Here is a 20182-nt window from a genome sequence, read left to right as displayed (position 1 = left end):
TTTAGAAAGTTGCCAAATGGGGCTTTCTGCCATTTTCCAGGGTTACTTGATTGTGAATGGCTCTCCTGTGGTGTATTGTGTATCACTTGCAGACGTGGGGAAAAAAGGGACCTGGTTGTGGAGGGAGTGGGTCTTCCTGACAGGATGGCTGGGGAAGAGCTGTGCCTTGACCTGATAACACTTCCTGATCTAGTTTGGTAGTAGGCCAGGGACAGCCCCACTCAGAGGGTGGCACTGGGTATACGACTGGCACCCTCAGAACTCCTCATCAGAACATTACTGGACATGTGCAAAATTCAGACAAATGACTGCCCCACTGTCTGAAGAAGACTGAACCTGATACACTTAAACCCAGGATACCCAGAAGTGATTCTGAGGGTCATTTGGCTAACCACTTGTTTGAGCTTCAGGGACATACAAGCTTCCAGAGGCCACCCCTGTAACTGCTCAACCTACCAGGCCCAACTGGTTCTGCCTGAGATATGCTGCTGGTGTGAGAACTGACCCCCAAGAGGTGGCCGAGGTACTGGATCCTTGGCTGGCATCAGAGTATACTCCTCTTGCTTCACAACCAAGTTCCAGGTGAAAATCCAGAAGTCTGGGGCTCTTTGCAACCGCAAGTGGGCTTCTCACATCAGCACCAATCACAACGTCTAAAACCAATATGAAGTTACGAGGGGGACTGTTAGACCTGTCATCCTTATGGTGGTCTTCCCACAAACGTTTTGCCTTCTTACCTCCTCTTTTTGATTAATCTTTTTGTTGACCATAGGACTCTGATCACTTTACCACTGCTGACCAGTGCTAAAGGGCCAGCGCTTCTTCTCCCCCATGCATGGTAACTTTGGTGGATACACAATTGACATCTTTAGTTTACTTGTAAGTCCCATGTAAAGTGGTATACCTCTTCCCCAGGGCCTGCAACCTAAATGCTACTATTGGGCCAGCATCACTAGTTGTGCCACCCACAGTAGTAGCCTTTCCATCCTGTTTCGGGCCTGCCATTGCAGTGCCTTGCAGTTTACTGCCACTTGGACTTGTCAATTAAAACCCCTTGCCAAGCATTAAGATCCCCTTTTATTACTTATAAGGCACCCCTAAGGTAGGCCCTAAGTAGCCCTAAGGGCAGGGTGCGGTGTATGTAAAAGATAGGACATGTACTTTTAAGCACTGCATGTCCTAGTAGTGACAAACACCCACATTGGTTTTTCACTACTGTGTGGCCTACTCCTTTCATAGGTTAGCATTGGGAATTCCTTACCACACTTTAAGCTGTAATTTCTGAACAGAACGTGTAAGAAAGTCATCTTTTTTTGCTCTGATATCCCCATTTGTTACTAACACTGGTGATTACTGACTCTGATTCTGCCCTCTGCCCTGCTAACTAGTCCCAGGGCAAGTGCTCTGTTTAGAAGGTATTTGTTAATTAGGTGCAATTACAACTGCTACTGACAACCTACCTGTAAATCCCTAGTATATGGTAGGGCATGTAGGTTTAGAGGCCCAGTAGATTGAATGCACTTAAGTGTGCACTACAGTGGTGCCTGCTGTCATTGTAAAAGCTAGCCCTGCCTTGCAGGCTACTTTTAAAATGAAACTATGTTCAAATTCAACTTTGGAATTAAAGGTACTTCCAAAGTGATAAACTACCTTATTTTTTACATCTAAGGTCTACCCTAGGTGCCCCAAGGGTAGGGGTCTTGGTAAAATAAGCAGGGTGCATTATAAATTATGTTTTACAAGCCCTGATGAGGGGAACTGCCAATTTTCTTTCTAACTTCTGACAGGAATAAGCTAAAATATTAATTCAAAGTGTTAATTTAATAGTAAGAATAAACCCAATAACTTGCCATGGTTAGATTTATTATAACTATGACTGACATTTTTCAATGTGCTTGAATCCAGCTCTGGAGCAGCCTCTCCTGATTGGCCAGCCTTTGACAGGCTGAGCCAAACTTTTCTGAGGAGGTGTGAAGTGGCCTGAAAGGAAACAATGTGACATCTGCTGGGAAGAAAAAATGCAATGACAGAGCAAAAGGCTGGAAGAGGGCGGAGTAGCCAAAGTGGTTTTCAAAGAGAGCAAGACATTAGGGCAGGAACTGTTGTATGACGTTTTAGATTCCGAATGTATTTTCCCGATTCATGCCTTTATATAGGTACAAATCGTGTTGCCCTTATATAGGCATAGAAATCAAGCCCTTATTTAGGCATAGCTCATGCTACCCAAATACAGGCATGGCTACTTCCATCCGTTCACCAAACGTCACAACGATTTCTTGGAAAACCAGCTTAAGCCGATAGGGACTGCCTCTTGCTTGAGTATTGCTTTCTCCAAGAACTCAGTTACTTTACAATGAACAACTATTCCGTAGGGGGTTCATTCATGACGTTCATATGCCCAACTCTATGTCAAACATGGCATTCCTAAACACCTTCAAGGTATAAATATGCCTTGAAGGTGCAGTTCGACGACCTACTTGCCCGACGCAGCTCGCTACAGCAAGTGCCGAAGGAAGCAGACTCTCCAGCTGACGCACTGATCTTGAAGCTGCCCTCCTCTGCTGAGAAATCCAGCTCCAGTGTTTCTGACTCCCCTTGCTGGGTGTTGGGAAATTGAGTCCCGAGACAGAGATACCAGACCTCCTTCATTCTAAGGTATGGAGCTGATTACAACCAAGAAAAACCTTTAGCAAATTCTTGGCAAAACTAAACCTATACTAAAGACCATACTTTACATTCTTCCCTCGTATTAGACCTAGGTTAGGAACATTGGGGTAGGAGTATTTTAGAAGCACCAGTTGAGCATTTTAGCCTGTGTTATTTATGTATATATTTTTATATCGCTTAGAAACCATACAATGCTATTACAGTATTATTTCATATTACTATTTACGCTGTACGCATTATACTTTGCATTCTGCCTAACAATTGTAGCTGTTCACCTCTCTTGCATGAGAAAAATGACTGTTCAATAAACCCATTTTATTGAAACACCCATCTCTCTATTTCTGTGCACCCTCTATAGAAACGAAGCATGCACGATTGACTGATTGAAATACTTATCTATTGTTTCCACGACTCTGAAGATAGTTATTCCAGTCCTACGGAAAAAAAAGTTGCCATGTTTATACGGCTGTCAGAAACGAATCCCTTCTTGTGTATTCAAGAAAGTTTCTAATGACCTCTGAGCTAGCTGGCACTCACTATTAAGTTTAGTATATTCGACAGAGACTTACTGACCTAAGTCCTACGTCATATCTATAGGATATACTATTCCAATGTGCAGAGCCTAATGGGAATATAGGAACTACACTACATGGCGCCCAAACGTTTGGAAAGGCACTAATTTAACGCTAGATACTAAAGTAGCTCAGTCTTGCTTTTCTCAGAGAGACCTTTTTCCCGTAAAATACTCTAATAGACGTCTGGAGTGGGTAAAAGGATAATATCCGCCATAGCTGAGTAGGACGAAAAATCATATGTATTCGCTTTTTGGTTTGTTCACCGTTGAAGGATACAGTGTTCCAAAAACTTGCTTTTGCAAAACTCTCAGTCAACAAAATGTCGCCAACAGGGGATAGCAATTCCTGGACAAATGGAGCTACAGGCGATGACGCTGTGCAAGCTTCAGATTATACAGGTTTCCAAGAAACCTATGATGATGCTATAATCATTCCTCCAAATTTAAGGAGAGCCATCAGTATAAAACTTATAAAAAAGGGCCTAACATCAAAAGGTGGTAGGGCAGTTTTTGTGATAGAGGCACATGACACCAGACAGAGGTATTGTACTCATGGATAAACTTCCCTGAAGCAGATCCAAGAACAAATGTGTTTCACTTCTACAAAGAAGATGAACCACCAACGGAATACTTTCCCTTTGAGGACATTGAAATTCCACTAACATATCAGGAGCATGCGCTCTGGTTCAAAGGCGCCCTAAAACATATAAATCACATTACCAGGCTCGGTCCACTAGGAAGACCAGGAGCAACATGGCCAGTTTTAGCCAGCTATACACCACATCCTGAAATTAATGAAATGACAGATGTGGAACTACGAGCCTAACTCAAAGAGCTAATCAAAATCTATAGACAATTGGTTCAATATGTCATGAGGACTTTTACAGTCCAACCGTCAATAATGATTCCACAACACCCCCCTCACCAGGGGAACACAAATAAAATTACACCACAGACTTTACATTCAGTCGTTGGAAATTGCCCGCAAAACAGGAACAAATTTCATTCTGGATAGCTCAGAAAATCACTCAAATCGAAGCAGTATTTTCTGATACTACCCCTCATGGGAACCACAGAATTTTAACAATCTGTTTACCAATGGGGATCACACCACATCTAGAGGACTGCGACACACAGTCTTTGCTGCAATCTACACTAAAACACATGGTGTTCCGTCTATGGCGGTAATACCAGAAGTCCTGAAACAGATTCAAAATGAATATGGGGCAGAGCCTGCTTTAAATCTAGGTATGAAATTACTGAAAGATTTCAAACAAGTCTCAACAATAACATTAGCTAATATTAAAGGTGAAGCAGCATCCTTCGCGATCCGCCAAAAGTTAAGGGAATTTGATGTAACTGAACAACCACAAAAACTGGACCGAATAATTTAAATATCCTATGAAGAATTAGGAAGAGGCAGTCTGGGAGAGAAACCAGTAATACCCCAACTGTCTGAAAGTCCTGAAAAGGTCTTTACTAAAAACACTCCTACTCCTTCTAAAAAGAAGTGGGAAAACATTAAACAAACTTCTAAAGAGAAGCGTTCTCATTCCAGGGGTAGGTCACCTCAAAAGGAACCATCTGAAAGGAGGTATAACCTCAGGAATAGGGATAATTTGAGAAAACCTGATAGATATCAAGATACTGATACAGGTTCCTCCAGTACCTTTCAGACTTCGTCACAGAAATCCGAAAGAAGAGGACGTTCAGAACACAAGGAAGAACGTGTGAAGTCTAAAGACGATCAACACGTTCATAAAAGCAAGAAACCTCAATTCACCAAGAAAAAGGTAACAGGTCTAAAAATCAGACATGCCGAGGATCTTGAGGCCACAACTCAAGAACGGGGAATGGGCTCAGACAATGTTGGACAGCGCAGCAGAAGTCACAATAGCTCGCAAGAACTTGAAGGATCATCTGGAGACAGTGGACCTGAATGAATTTGTTCAAGTTGAAGCTGCAGATACCAGGGTTAGTTGTCCACATAAGTTATATGAAATAACACTCCGGATGGGGGGAGACATACCAAAAAAGAGCACTCTTTTGGGAGCGATTCTCTCAGGGCTATGACATTCTTCTTGCTGAACAAGACTGGCCACCAGAATTTGTCAGGGAGTGCCCACATGGCGAAGAAATCATTATGCAGGCTTTCTCCAACCACATTCCAATTCACTTAAAATATACTTATGCCAGGAAATGGGCAGTTGCCCAATCACCTGCATTATATAAATATCATGTAGGATGGGATGAGGATTCTCCTCACAATAAGATCCAATTAAAATATCAACCAACAGCACAAAGGCAGTATCCAGTAAAGCAAGAAGGTAAAAAAAAAGGTCAGGGAGATATTAGATCAACTTAAACACCAAGGGGTGATTGAAACATGCATCTAGTCCATGAACAATCCTTTGTTTCCTGTCTCCAAACCAGACAATACATATTGTCTAGTATTGGATTACAGACACTTAAACTCTTGTTGCAAAACTTTTGCAGAACAAAATGCACATAGTGCAGCATTAATGAATAACATTGTGCGCAAAAAATACTAAACCACTTTAGATATTTCTAACAGTTTCTTCTGTCAAAACATTGCACCAGAAAGTAGGTATTTGACCCCTTTCTCAATTATGGGGACACAGCGTTACTTCTGTCGTCTCCCTCAGGGATTCAAGAATAGTCCTGAGTTTTTCTCAGCGACGGTAACAGAGTTACTACAAACTTATGATGACGAAGCATTATCATATGTAGATGACATCTATCTAACAGATGATGACTTAGACAGGTACTTGAACAGGGTGAACACCATCATACTTTGCTTCGCCTCTGAAGGGTATAAATCAAATTTTAAGAAATCGAGAATTGCCCACCTCACCGTCCTTTTTCTGGGATATGAACTATCAAGTCAAGGCAAAAGCCTGGCAGCAAACTTTCTAGAGAAATGTGCGTTGCTCCAACCTCCAAAAACGCTGAAAAACTTACAGTAGATTCTAGGCTTCCTAAATTTTGGAAGAACATACATTCTAAATTACACAGAAAGGGTTAAACGTCTCTACGAAATAATCAAACCTGATTTTAAAACATTTAAATGGACACAAAAACACCCAGAAATTTTGCGTTCACTCCAAACAGACATGTTAGCAACAGAAAATTTGCAAACTTGCGTAAACATACGCAACTTAGTGATCCGAATCATTCCAGGATAATGCGGATTCAGGTACTTAACTTTTAATGAAGGTGACAAGTACCAATAGCTTACAAATCACACTTGTACACACAAGCAAAAATTAAGTTTACTTTAACAGAAAAAATTCTGACAGCTGTTCAAACTGCTGTAGCAAAAGAGAGAGCCCTCGCACAGGGTAAGCGCATAATGGTCGTTACACCTGTACCTGACTTAGAGGCAATGAGAAAAGCGAGCATTCCAAATGCTAAAGCTTTACATCCAGGATGGATACAATAGGTTAATTCTCTTGCTGCAACAAACGTTGAATACGTTTTTGATCCATATTTGAAAACACAAGCATTTTTACAATATGAACAAGAATGTCCTCTGCCTACTGAAATTCTGCCTCTAGAACAGTATGAATGTATAATTTATACTGACGGATCAACTCAACCCGCTATAGGGGTGAACAAGCCTATAGTGCGGCATGCGGGGTCATTAAAGGTCGCTGGCGCAATAGCATATTCAGACCAAAGGTCACTAAAACACAATCTCTAGGAGATTGTGCAGCTCAGCGAGTTGAACTACAAGCATTCAAGATGGCACTTGAGAATACGGACCACAAATTCCACACACTCATAGTGTGCAATTTGTATTATTTTGTTCAATCTTACAATGAATATTTGCAAAATTGGCTTCAAAATGGTTTCAAAGATGCAAAAGGTGCCACAATCAAGCATAAAATGCTTTTGGAACAAGTAGTTCAGTTACGACAAGGACTACAAAACACTCACGTGATACATACGCTGAGTCATCAACGTGATGGCGTTCACGTTGCAGGGAATTCATTGGCTTATGAAGCCGCAAAGGCAGCGGTTTCCCTAGCTGCAATCACTCGTTCAAAAACGAAAATAGACGGCAAAATAATGCAAGCTGTCATTGCCACAAGCAAAGACAGTGGTAAAACATTCCCTAAAGGGTTTCCACTCAAATACTCATACCTAACTGATGCGAACAATGTTCCATTTGCCCGAATCCCTGGAGTGGGGGATAGAGTGATTCCAAACATGGAACATAGATTAGGACTATCAATCAATCAATCAAAATAAGCTTTATTCGAAGTCACAAAGTGAACCATAAAAGCTACAAAATACAATACAATGATTAAAATGACCAAAAATACAATTTAAAAACGATTATACAAAATTCATCCTTATTTAAAATGTGAAGACTTAGAATATAAAAAGGTCTACCATCGTAAAACGATAATATAATTACAGTTTACAGCTGCTTCCTACGACTAATAACAGTCAACAAGACACGCAACATTACAAAACACATAAAAAATATCTGGCAACATTTGCAAATATTTATACGCCAGACGACAATATCTGAAACTCAACTATAGTAACAAGGGTTTTATGAATTTCTGACTCAGACATGAGAAGTGTTTACAAAAGAATACGGTGTGCATAGTATTCTGATATGAAATATCATCACACATGCAGTTCCCCAGGTGGGCTAACCAATTGTTAGCAATAGGAAAACTGATTAAATGATGGAAAATATCCAGCCGAAAAAGCGTGAGCACAAACCGATGGCGGGAATTATAAATGTTAACTGAGTATGGTTGCATGTAAACACTGGTCAAAATCAATTGGTTCCTCAACACCGTTGGTTTACAGATTTCAGATGCTAATCTGATTTCTTCCAAAAAAGAGATGCATTTCAACTTCAAGGCTTTCCTCTGGACAGTGGCCAAACTCTCAGGGAGGGTAAAATATTCAGGATGGGCAAGGTTTACCAGGAAATTATGGACATACTTGAGCCATGGAATTTCAAAAACCTTAGGGGATTTTTGGCAGTCTGCAATTATGGCTCGATTTAAAATGGTGTGTTCAGATTACCATATTTTGTGCCAGAATAGCACAGGTTGGATCCTAATCAAGTCTGCTAGGTAGGGGGCACCCAATTCATAGTGACAAACAAACGTTGAGCTACTTTTCCGGAGTCCAAGGAGAGACCTGAGAAAAGTGTTTTCTTCAAGCTGTAATATATCTGTTTTTCCATGACCCCAAAGCTCGGCCCCGTACATGGCAGAAGATCTACACTTTACATTATAAATAGTCATCGTCTTCTTTGGATGTTTAAAGTCATACTGACTAGTAAAACTCAATAGGGCCATTTTTGTTTTCATGAAATGGAGTTGCCTTGATTTGATAGCCCCTTGCCAATGCCCTGATTGATTAAAAACAATGCCCAAATATGAGAAGGAATTGGTAAATTGGATGGTAGAACTCTCAATAAGAATGTCGCGACAGCGGGTAGCCTTCTTCCCAATCTTCATGGCAAAAGTATTACTTATGTTGATTTTTAACCACAAGTTAGACATATACTGAGCAAATTCATCCAATAAGCGCTGCAGGGCTAATTAGGACTAATCTTAGAAGCACATGAAGGGCTCGCCTCTACACATGCAGGTGTTTCTGCCACAGTGTCATGATTAAAACAGAGATACTGGTGGCCACGCATGAGGAAACAAACCAGAAACTATGTTTTGGAATGTGAAATATGCCAAAAGATGAAAGTCTCTACTGTGAAACATCCTGTACAGACGCCCCTGTTAATTTCAGATACACCATTAGCTTGCGTTTACCTGGACCACTGCGGTCCCTTAAAGAGGGATGGTAACTATAAATTCATCATGGTCGCAATGGATTTGTGTTCAAGGTTCATTTGGATGTGGCCTCAGCGCTCGGCTGATGCTCGAACTGTTATAAAAGATTTGCGAGTCTTTATCGGCACTTTCGCAGTCTGCACACTATATTCTGACCAGGGTCCTGCGTTTAGCTCTCGAGCTTACAAGGAGGCCATGGTCAAATTGGGCGTTGCATTGCGGTACTCTAGTCCATTCCATCCTGAGGGAAATTCGGTTGTGGAGAGAAAAAAACGGGACAAAAGGCAATCTATAACAGCTAGGGTATTAGGCTCGGGTGATGGGTGGGCCAGACATCTAATAAGTGTCCGACGTAGTCTTAACAATCTACCAAGAAGTTCTCTAGGGGGTATCACTTCATATGAAGTCCTTTTTTGGACCAGAATGTTAGTAGCAGACTTCGATTATCAGACTTCAGTGGTAGACCCAAAACCCTTTGATATCAAAAACCGTTTGGCTGTTTTACAGGACTTAAATGAACGAAACAAAGTAACATGTTTCTGAAGCCAACCACCACTGAAGAGAAACCAACAGTCCCAGCAAGGCCTGTCTGGATCCCAAAGCTTAATGATCTGGTCAGAGAAAAGATTGAGGACAAGAAGGAATTTGGGCCTTCTTACAGACAACCAGTACCTGTCTTAGTAATCCACGGATCAAGAACAGTATTACTGCTGCCCCTTACTGGTAAAAAGGAGAACAGGTTTGTATCTATCAACCTGGTCAAACGACATCATGTGGCCGATCATAAGCAGTAGGCCATGTGGACTCTGCCAATGTAGCAGATGCCCTAATCTAGCTTCTATCCAAGAGGTTAAAACTGAGAGACTCATCACCTTTGAAGAATCTGCAGTGCGAAATAAAGGACTAAGCAACAAAGCTATGAAACTTGTACCTCTTGAAACCCACATAACAGTTCATCAAGAAACACCTGTCTATAACGAAGTAGCATCTGACTATACAAATGTAACAGGTGGTCAAGTGGTTGTAGCGATTTCAACAAATCCTAATGCAATCCCTACAACTGACAGAACTACCTCTGGCTATCTCATTAACTATGAAACGTTTTCCGAGCGAACCTGAAAATACGCCAGTAAAAAGAACTTTTAAAGAACAAGCAACAGACCTTTTTCATCACCTGGGAAAGACTTATCTGGTTTCCCCATGGATTGAACTTTGGATTGTGTTGGGTGTACTTTTTCTTCTAATTTGGTTGACTCTGGTGATAACTTTGGGAATGCTGATAAATGGAAGACATGTTAAAAAGGACACAGCAAGTTAGAACATCAATGTACTCCTCAAGCCACACAAATCATCTCATTGTGAACAAAGAGACTTGTCATCAGTGAACATTACAGCCGTTCCTATACCAGGGGGTAAAACTTGGAACAGAACTGATTATGACATTTTTGGCCCTGCAGAGCTATTGAAGATTCCACACCAGTTCAAGATTTCCTTGAATGACTTTGTTTCAACTAGTACCTTTTCTGATGATTGGGACTTCGAGACTGTTAATAATATGATGTCAGACTTAGAAATGTCTTCTGTTTTTCAAATCATGAATACTTAGAAGGTTCATCAGATTATGAACAAATGTATTGTTATAATCACTATGGTCATAATTTATTGCACAAATCTGCAAATCCTAGAAATGTACTAACCCTTTCCGTGCGTCGGACGGCCCCCGGCCGTCAGACGTCACGGTGGGTGGGTGCGGAGGACACCGTCCTGACCACGCCCAGTCATAAATCACCCGCACCACAGTGGAATTCCAGCCGCGGACAATGGGTTAATGTATAACCAATGGGAACACTGTCCTCCGCCACCAAAGGGTAATTCAAACACATTTAATGGAAAATGTCCATACTTTTCAGGTTTTAATGTATCCAGTCCAGGATCATTTTACTTTAAAAATATTAACAAGACAGGATTGAAAAGTATGTTGACAAATACAAAACAGATTTATTCTGCAGCCTTTTATGCTCAGCTGTCTACACTAGGTTTAGACTTTTAGAAAGACAACATTAAGACAAAAACTGTCTGGGGCACAAAAGACTGGTAGGTACAGGGTATAGAAGCTTTATTTAGAGCCTGCATCGTCCCCGAGCAAATTATGTTTTTGAATTACACTGTCCAACAGACGTCTTGTCTAGGGCTAGCCAAGATAAAAGACCTGAACAATCCATCCATACCTACACCTACACCTGATAGTGACACTTTAGAGGGGGAGGTCGACATACATACTAATTTGCACAACAGAACAGATCCAGATTGTAAAAAATGGTTAATCTGGCCCACAGACACAAACAAACATCTGTCAAGATAGATTCCTAAATAGACACAGGGGTTCACATTCACTAGGCCAGATCCAAGATACGTTCAGAGACAGCATTCAGGAATAGTACGAACATATAGTGTAGGGAAGCTGTGCCTTGAGTAGCTACATAGACCTAAACTTAAGGATGTTGAACAACGCTTATCTTTTCTTAACGATGGCACGGATCTTAGAGAATTCTTGCTAGGTCCAAGAACACCGCATCATAAACGTTTTATATATGCCGGTATCTATGCTGCTTATAATGAAGCATGGAAGATTACACAAGCAGAGACTGCAGAATGAATACGAGAAATTGATCATATTAATTTAGAGAATACTCTCTCTGTAGTTGACAATGGGTTTATGACTCTGTCATCTAGGATATATTCTTTTGACAGCATAGTATCTTCTGCCATAGACATCATGGAACAGTACTTGGTCATGTTGCAACATGGTCAGTCGCAATTATGCTCTATCATGCTATTAGGCTGGGTGTTGCAAAACCTTAGTTCAGGCTATGTGCCTTGGCGTTTAATCAATACTATGTCACTGTTTTCCAAATTTAATCTCACTGATAAACTGATCAAATTGGCACTGAGGTGAGCAGACCATACAGTGCTGACCATTGAAAAACTGGAAAGATTGCTATTTACTGTCGCTCAAAAGCCAGCTACAGAATGGATTATAAACGGAACAATCACTCTGCCTGTTAAAATTTTCAATTTTCAATATTGCCTAATACACATACCAGCAGGCACATATGAAAGGTTGGGCAAAGAATACATCAAGACATTCTGGGAATTACCATACACTTACAGCTGTTGGAGTGGGGGTCGAGAAGTGTTTCTTAGCGGGAAAAACTGTGGAAACGCACTAAGCGGTTCCCTTGTTTGTCAGGGTATAAGCCTAAACGGGGCCTGCGATGGTTCCTCTAACAACTTATCCTGCCACCTGCAAGGTTCTACGCCTGCGTTGATTGATCCACTTTTTGGACAACTTTCAAATGGAAGTTACATTATGTTTAACGATCACAGCTGCTGTGGCATGTTGCCAGGAATAACATATCTAGTAACTGTGTCAGCCAGGGTCACTTGCTGTATGCAAATATTGTTTCCTTAAACCAAGACAGACTGGGAGTTGCCTTTATGGCCTTTTCTGAACATCTCTTGTATACAAATTGATACTTTAAGCAGAATGAAAGCCATGCAAAAAACTGTGCCACTGACCTCGGCCAAAGAAACTTATGATCTGCAAGTCGCAAGGACTTATGAAGAGATACATGCCCTTTTAACTGCAAATTGCCCTAAACATTTCTCGGAAATGTTAAGTCGTATCTTAAAAATGTCTGATACGAGTCGTATTGTACATGTATTTAAGACTGTTAGCACCTTTTGAAGCAGTCCTTGGAATATTTCCAAACTTCGTGCATTCTGTTTGGTGGATTGCCTCTCATTTTGGGACTCGCTGCAGGGATACTATTTTTGCTCCTACTGCTGCGATATGGCAAGTCAATTCACCAGCGACACCCAGTTCCCCGTGGAGACAACTCTACTGGCGATGAAGTGTCGTGAGCGCATCGTCCAAATTTTGGGACTACCTCGTCTAAGAGAATTAATTACCACCTGGTTTCTGTCATTCGGACCAATTTGGCAAGATTGCATCTTACCTGTTCTATGCTGTCTGCTATGCGGAGAAGAATGCGGATTTTGATACTTTGCTTGAACCAGTAACAGCCCATGCACTGTGTTGTCTCCAGCGGCTACCAATTCTGATGACGGCATTCGTTGAGATCTCACAGACACAAAATGCTACTGTTGAGGTAGGAGAAACGAAAGGCACACAGGTACCTCGTGATTCGAGCATTGCTAATGCGACCAATGCTGACAGTGATGCTTTACATCTATGTGCGGTTGATCTTCTTAACGAGGTAATCCAACTTTCATCTACAATGGTAGACAAGTTTTTTACAGCCTTAGAAAATGTGATGTTTTCTCCTACCACAAACACTAACTTTTGATTTGGCACACAATGTTCTGAGAGACTCTGAATTCGACCTTCATATTTTCAAAACAAAGTTCTAATTTGGGACTTTTTTTTCCTATGATTATACTTTTTTCCAAATTTGTATTTTTTGTTTTTGGCACGAAGTAATCTGCTTAAAGTAGAACTATTCATAGAGAATTAGAATTCTTTGAAAAGCTTCCAGAGAAGATATTTGACCTTGTCCTCATACCAACAGTTATATGTAATACGACATGAAATGGTTTCGGCACCTTTTCCTTTCTGTATTTATGAGCCATTTCATAAATGTATTTTAGTGATTCATTCAGATAGCATTTTCAAATGTCGAACTATATGCTTAGAATGAAAACATTGCTTAAATGCGTACAGCACAAATTCTCCTTTTGTGTACAACCAGTACCATTACATTTTATTTATTTTGGGTGGGTTTTAAACACTTGTTGTATAGATAGATTTTAGATACGTTTATACATGTTTAGTAGAAGTCGTACATAAGAAAGTGGAGTGGGTGTACTATGGTGTTTTAAATTCCGAATGGATTTTCCCGATTCATGCCCTTATATAGGTACAAATCGTGTTGCCCTTATACAGGCATAGAAATCAAGCCCTTTATTAGGCATAGCCCATGCTACCCAAATACAGACATGGCTACTTCCATCTGTTCACCAAACGTCACATCGATTTCTTGGAAAACCAGCTTCAGCCGTTAGGGACTTCCCTTTGCTTGAATATTGATTTCTCCAAGAACTCAGTTACTTTACTTTGTTATTTTTTTTAAACTTTATTTATCATTTTCAGGAGAAACAATGAAATAAAATGTCCGGTTTGAGGAAACACATTGAATAAATATACAAAGCGTGAATCAACAAAATAAGCAAATCAAATTGAGGTTACATATCAATGGATAACATGAGAAAATTACCTATCAGGGGAGGGAAAAAAGAAGAAAAGGAAAAAGAAATTAATTTTAGTGCGAGAGCCAATTCTGAAAAGGGGCCCAGTTCCTAGATGCCACTAAGCGCCTTCTACACCTCCTCAGCAGATACACTGATGATTCCAGTTTATACCATGCGAGCATCCTAGCTTTCCAGTGACCAACAGTGGGAGCCTCTGGACTTAGCCACTGCGATGTTATGCATAATCGAATCATTGCCGTTGCAATAAAAAGAAATGATCTGGCATATCTTGTTCTATCAGCAGCACTTGAGTATTCATAGCCCGTTATAATTAACTCCGGTGAGATCTTAACCGGAATTTTGAGTACCTGATTGATGAAAACCTCAATTTCCTTCAAAAATTAGCTCAGGCTAGGGCATAAATAAAACATATGAATCGCATCCGCAGCAAAAAATTTACATCTAGAACAAGAGTCACCCCATCTAGCGATCTTGGCAGGGGTATGGTATAAGTTAAACATAGCCATGTAACTTTGGGTACGCAAAGTGCCTGAGACTAGGACAGATCTGGCTAATTCAAGCAGCAGTTTTAGATCTACTGTTGGGACACCAAATTTATCGGCCCATTTGGTGTTATGAATGTCCAGATCGTCCGGAAGCTCAGATAAGAGGTATTGATAAAGTGCACTTATTGTGGGGTTTTTTCTAATCAGTTTAACTAAAATAATCTTATCATATAGGGTAGGATTTCTACAACAATTCTTATCCAAAAAGCTCCTGACCTGTAAATATTTGAAAAAGTCATTAGAATGCAACTGGAACTTATCCTACAGAATAGAGAAAGAGGCCATCTGACCATCCTGGGCAAGATCGCCAATTTCCTTCAGGCCCATGGAGCACCATTTAGTCATTATCCCGTCCTGGAATATTGGTGGTAGCAGACCCAAGGCACTAAATGGGGTATGTATTCTTTTTTTTGTATGTATTCTTTCTTTATTTCGGCCGATTTGACCATCAAAGATAGGCAAAAAAACACGTTTGAAACAATATAAAACATCGCAAATATGCAGGAACACGTGTTATACAGTATAAAATCATTTCACCTTGAGAAATAGATACTACTAGAGTGAAAACTGATAAAAGACCATACGTTTAAAATGTTGATCTTGTAGTTATGTGAACAACTGCGACTTTAAAATACGGGTGCGAGTATGCCATACATTTGTTAGGAATTTAGCTAATGCAAACACCGTTGGACCCGAGACATCAGTTTTTAAAATTCTGTACATCGGGAGGTACTCCCTACAACCAAAGTTCTGATGAGTGGTAAGAGCCAGTATTTCCTTGCGGCTTTGTAAGTAGGGCAAAACAAGACCACATGTAAATCACTTTCCTCAGCACAAATGCATGCCGGGCATTGCTTGGTAGAGGGCGGTCTTGACCAGGAGCTAGTAAAGGCCCGCAGAGGCAGTGTGCCATATCTCCATTGGAGGAATAGTTTCCTGGCCAGCACGGGTGTCATACCATCCAAAACCCTCTCCAACCTGTATAGATCCTTGCTTTGCATGAATGCAGATGTTAGTGACCCCTCACCCTGGCATTCCATGACCCTAGCTAGTTTCTGCTCGTGGTAAGCGTTGGCCAGAACTCTTCGTGGAATCCCTAGTGAAGCATTAGCTGGATCGGACCATAGGTCGGGGAACCCTAATCTCACACAGGACTTTTTTATATATTTTATCCATGGGATCTGTAGAGCTTTGGGGTGGATTAGAAACTCCCTCAGTTCCGCCCTGTAGGTAGAAAGTTCTTCACTACTCCATAACCTTCGCCAGAAGGCTATGGGCCTGAGACCCAGTTCATCTGCTATTGGTCTCAGTCCCAGGTCCATCCTCAAGGGGACAATCGGTGTACTAGACGGGAGTGCAACTAACTGTCTAATAAAATTGTTCTCAGTTGTAGACAAACTGTGGGAAGATGTGTGACCCCACAATTCCGCCCCATACATGATAGCACCCCTGGCCTGTGCCTTATAGTTCTGGATGACCGGCCCCAATGGACGATATGTGGAATTTTTCATCATGCGTGCGATGCCACCTGTGTTCTGCACTAATTTAAGGTTAGCCCTAGTCTGATGTGTTCCCCAGGACATGTTTTCATTCAATGTTACACCCAGGTATTCAAAGGTGGAGACTCTCTCTAAACGTGATGATCCCAGTATGGGGTTCAGGCGTGATCTTTTGGTTGGGTTCAGGACCATGAACTTTGTTTTTGTAGCATTAATCTCTAGCCCCCTTTCCGTGCAGAAGGACACAAAAGAATCGAGGATCCTCTGTATCCCCATGGGGGTTTTGGACAGCAGCAGGGTATCATCTGCAAACATGATTGCAGGGACCCTGCTGCCGTTCAGCTTCGGAGCATCAGTGTATTCAATGCCATTGAGATGGGCGATTACCCCGTTGACAAAGAGGCAGAACAGGGTCGGTGCCAATACACAACCCTGCCTAACCCCCCTGTCAACGGGGAATCTGTCCGTTAATTCCCCAAGCTTCCCGCATTTGACCCGGGCGTAGTTGTTATGATGGAGTCTCTGTAAAATTGTCAAAATATCCGGGGGGACCCCCATCTCAGCCAGAACGCTCCAAAGTTTCCCTCTGGGCACCAGGTCGAAGGCGGCCCTCAGGTCCACAAATATTGTGTACAAGCTGCCACCTTCGAATATCGCTGTCCTCCAAAAGATAATATTCAAACGGAAGACCTGGTCCACTGTAGAGACTCCCTTCCTAAAGCCCGCCTGGTATGGACTGAGGGCGCCCATCTCCTCCACCCAGTCCTGCAGGCGATTCAACAGTATCCTACCGAACAGCTTCTGGGGCACATCAATTAAGCTGATTGGTCTGTAATTGGCTGGGAGCAGGGGGGAACCCTTCTTAAATATAGGAACCACCTCTGCCCCCAGCCAAGTGCTCGGGACTTCCATGCCATGCAGGACTGCGTTGAACACAGTGACAAGGTATGGGGCCCACACATCGGGCTCCTGCTTGAACAGGTCCCCCGGAAGACCGTCCAATCCTGGCGCCTTCCCAGATGCCAGTCCTGCGATTGCTACCTTAACCTCCCCCACTGTTATCAAGTCCCCGTCATACTCAGCCAGTCCATTACCGATGTCAATTATAGTTTCTCCCTGCTCAGAACTATAAAGAGACTGGAAGTGTGCCTGCCACGCCCCTGCTGCAATATTTGGCTCTATTGCCGAAAGGAGACTCCCTGATCCCCCGTTTCGCCAAAACATTCGGTAGTCTCTTGTTGCGAGGGAACTAGTGAGCTCCTCTTATTGATTCTCCTCCCATTCAATTTTAGCGTGGGCAACTAATTTTTTGTATGCCCGTCTACATTCTCGTAGCTTCTCTCTGCCTGTTCCCTCCTTGATGCATCTGAGGAGATCTCCCTTTGCCTTTCTACAGGCTGCATTAAAGCATGCGGATTTGTGGTGCTGCCCCCTCTTGGGATTCTGTACCTTACTAAAAAGTTCGGAGGCTGCTCCCTTGATGAGATCCTCATGTGCCTGGTATAGTTTGTTATGGGAATCTTTATTGCCCACATCTTTAGCTAGATCTCCCACTTTTTCCAAAATTGGCATTAGTTCTGCGTATAGCCTCGGGAGTTTAACTTGGCTCAACACTAATTTTTCCCACCTGATTCTTCTCCTGTTGTTACCCAGTAGAAGTTCAGGTTTGTTCTCCTCCTTGGTTGATCTGGAGGCTTCTAGGCCGGGGTGCATGAGATCTAGTTCTAAGGCATTATGGTCACTATCCAGTCTTTCGGTGACCCTGAAGTCCATGATAGATGACCAGTTCACTATCTGTACAAGGGTGTAGTCCAAGCGGGACTCACTTCCCACTTTATTATACGTGGGTTTGCTTGGTGTATCGGATTTAGTACGTCCATTGCAGGCTCTGATTCCATATTTTAAAGTTAGGATTGTAATCTGTAGTGCTACAGGTGTCCAGGCCTTCGGGGGGGGTGCTACTATAGAAGGTACTAACCACCTAGACTCTTCTTCCATAGGAAGTCCCTCCAGAAGGCCGGCCAGCGGCTCAAAATGGGAGTTTAAGTCCCCTCCCACTACATAGGGGGTGTCCCTTGGAATTTCATATAAATAAGCTGATAGCTCATCTATGGTGGAAGATTCACACGAAACTCCCACTGGCCTTGAATAGATATTTATCAAGGCGAGTTTCGGTGAGTTCGGCCAGACCAATAAAACCACTAGAATGTCGTCCGAAGGCACCGATAAGCGAGAAGCCTGACACCCTAAGTGGGATGCCACCCAAGTTGTGAGTCCACCTGAAGGCCGGCCCTTTCCCTCCCACCTAGCCGGGATGGAAAATGACTGGTAGCCCTGGTGCCTATATTCTTCCCTTGCCCAGGTCTCCTGGAACATACAAACATCCCCAGATTCAATATAAGTTACCCAATCTGGTGAGTCCAGCTTGTTAGCTAGACCCGCCACATTCCACCAGATTAGTCTCAGATATGCCGAGGCAACAACAGGGTGAATTACAGAAGTCGAAATAAGAGGGGAACCAGTGCCAAATGCTACACCAGTTGTTACATCAGGACCATTGTCAGAAGTGGGTCTGTTTGAATCAGACGGATCACTGGATCCGATATCAAAAGTCACAGGGTTTAAGTTAGGGTTTTTCAATCAACCCCATCCAGTCCATTCAGACAGTTGAATTGGTTAAAGTCAAAAAAGGGTGTCTCCGGAGGTTGATAGACAGGTCTTGCAGCATACCCCCTAAATCTGGATCTCCGATCAACCCTTGTCCAATTACCTTGTGACAGGTCATGGTGCATACGAGTAGGGGGAAAGAAAAAAGACACTGGTAGGGTTTGTATGGTGGAATCAAGTGATCTATTTGACCCAGCGCATATGTGCAATACTGTCCCAGGGTCTCGAAAGGTCACCATAATGCAATCCCCTATTATTGATTTTCTTGTTTTCCCCAACCACGGAACCCTTCTCACCATGATAATTTCATTGTTGAAGTGAGCTGGGAGAGGTCTGTTCCAATTCAGCCAGTTGATAATTTTCCTCTTGAGTGAGTGGAAGTTCTCACCTTCACCCATTTCAAGAGGGGGAGCACCCGCCAAAACCACTGTGAGGCTATTAGCCTCAGGCGGCAGGTCGGGTCTCCGTGGTCTGGGAGCAGGCTTGTCGGGGAGTGGGGGAGCAATACTAGCTTTAGGTAGATCCCCAGAGCTTGTGCCAGAGACTAAATGGGGTATAAAAATTGAGCTTTGAAATAGCCATGCGAGAGCGGATTTTCTGCCAGATAGAAAACAGAGCCCAACAAACCTTTAAATTTTGTTTTCTTAAAATAACTTGGTTCTAAAACACGCGTTAGGACTCCCTTAGCAGCATCACCAAGAGCTAAGTCATAGATGGATGGACCGGTGCACAAAGGAATATCAGCCTTATCGCCCACCAAAGGTGAGCCAAAATGTTGTATCATGGCAGCCCAATGATAATATAGCAAATTGGGAACTACCAACCGCCCCGTTCCCTAGGGAGATTAGTCCACTTTGCAGCTCTTCTTGCCCTACGGTAGCCCCATAAAAACCGCTGACATATTCTTTCTGCTCTGATCAATGTTACCTGAGGGATCATAAGAGGGATGGACCTAAAAAGATATAAAAATTTTGGAAGATCTATCATTTTTAGGACGTCACATCATCCATAGAGGGACAAGCGTAAGTGATCCAACCTCTCGAGTTTAATATGCAGGGAATCGATAATAAGCAGATAGTTTAAATCCGAAATCTG

Source organism: Lissotriton helveticus, chromosome 9 (assembly GCF_964261635.1).
Source record: "Lissotriton helveticus chromosome 9, aLisHel1.1, whole genome shotgun sequence".
In the NCBI taxonomy this organism is placed as follows: Eukaryota; Metazoa; Chordata; class Amphibia; order Caudata; family Salamandridae; genus Lissotriton; species Lissotriton helveticus.
The sequence above is the reverse complement of the archived record's forward strand: the minus strand, read 5'-3'. Positions refer to the sequence as shown.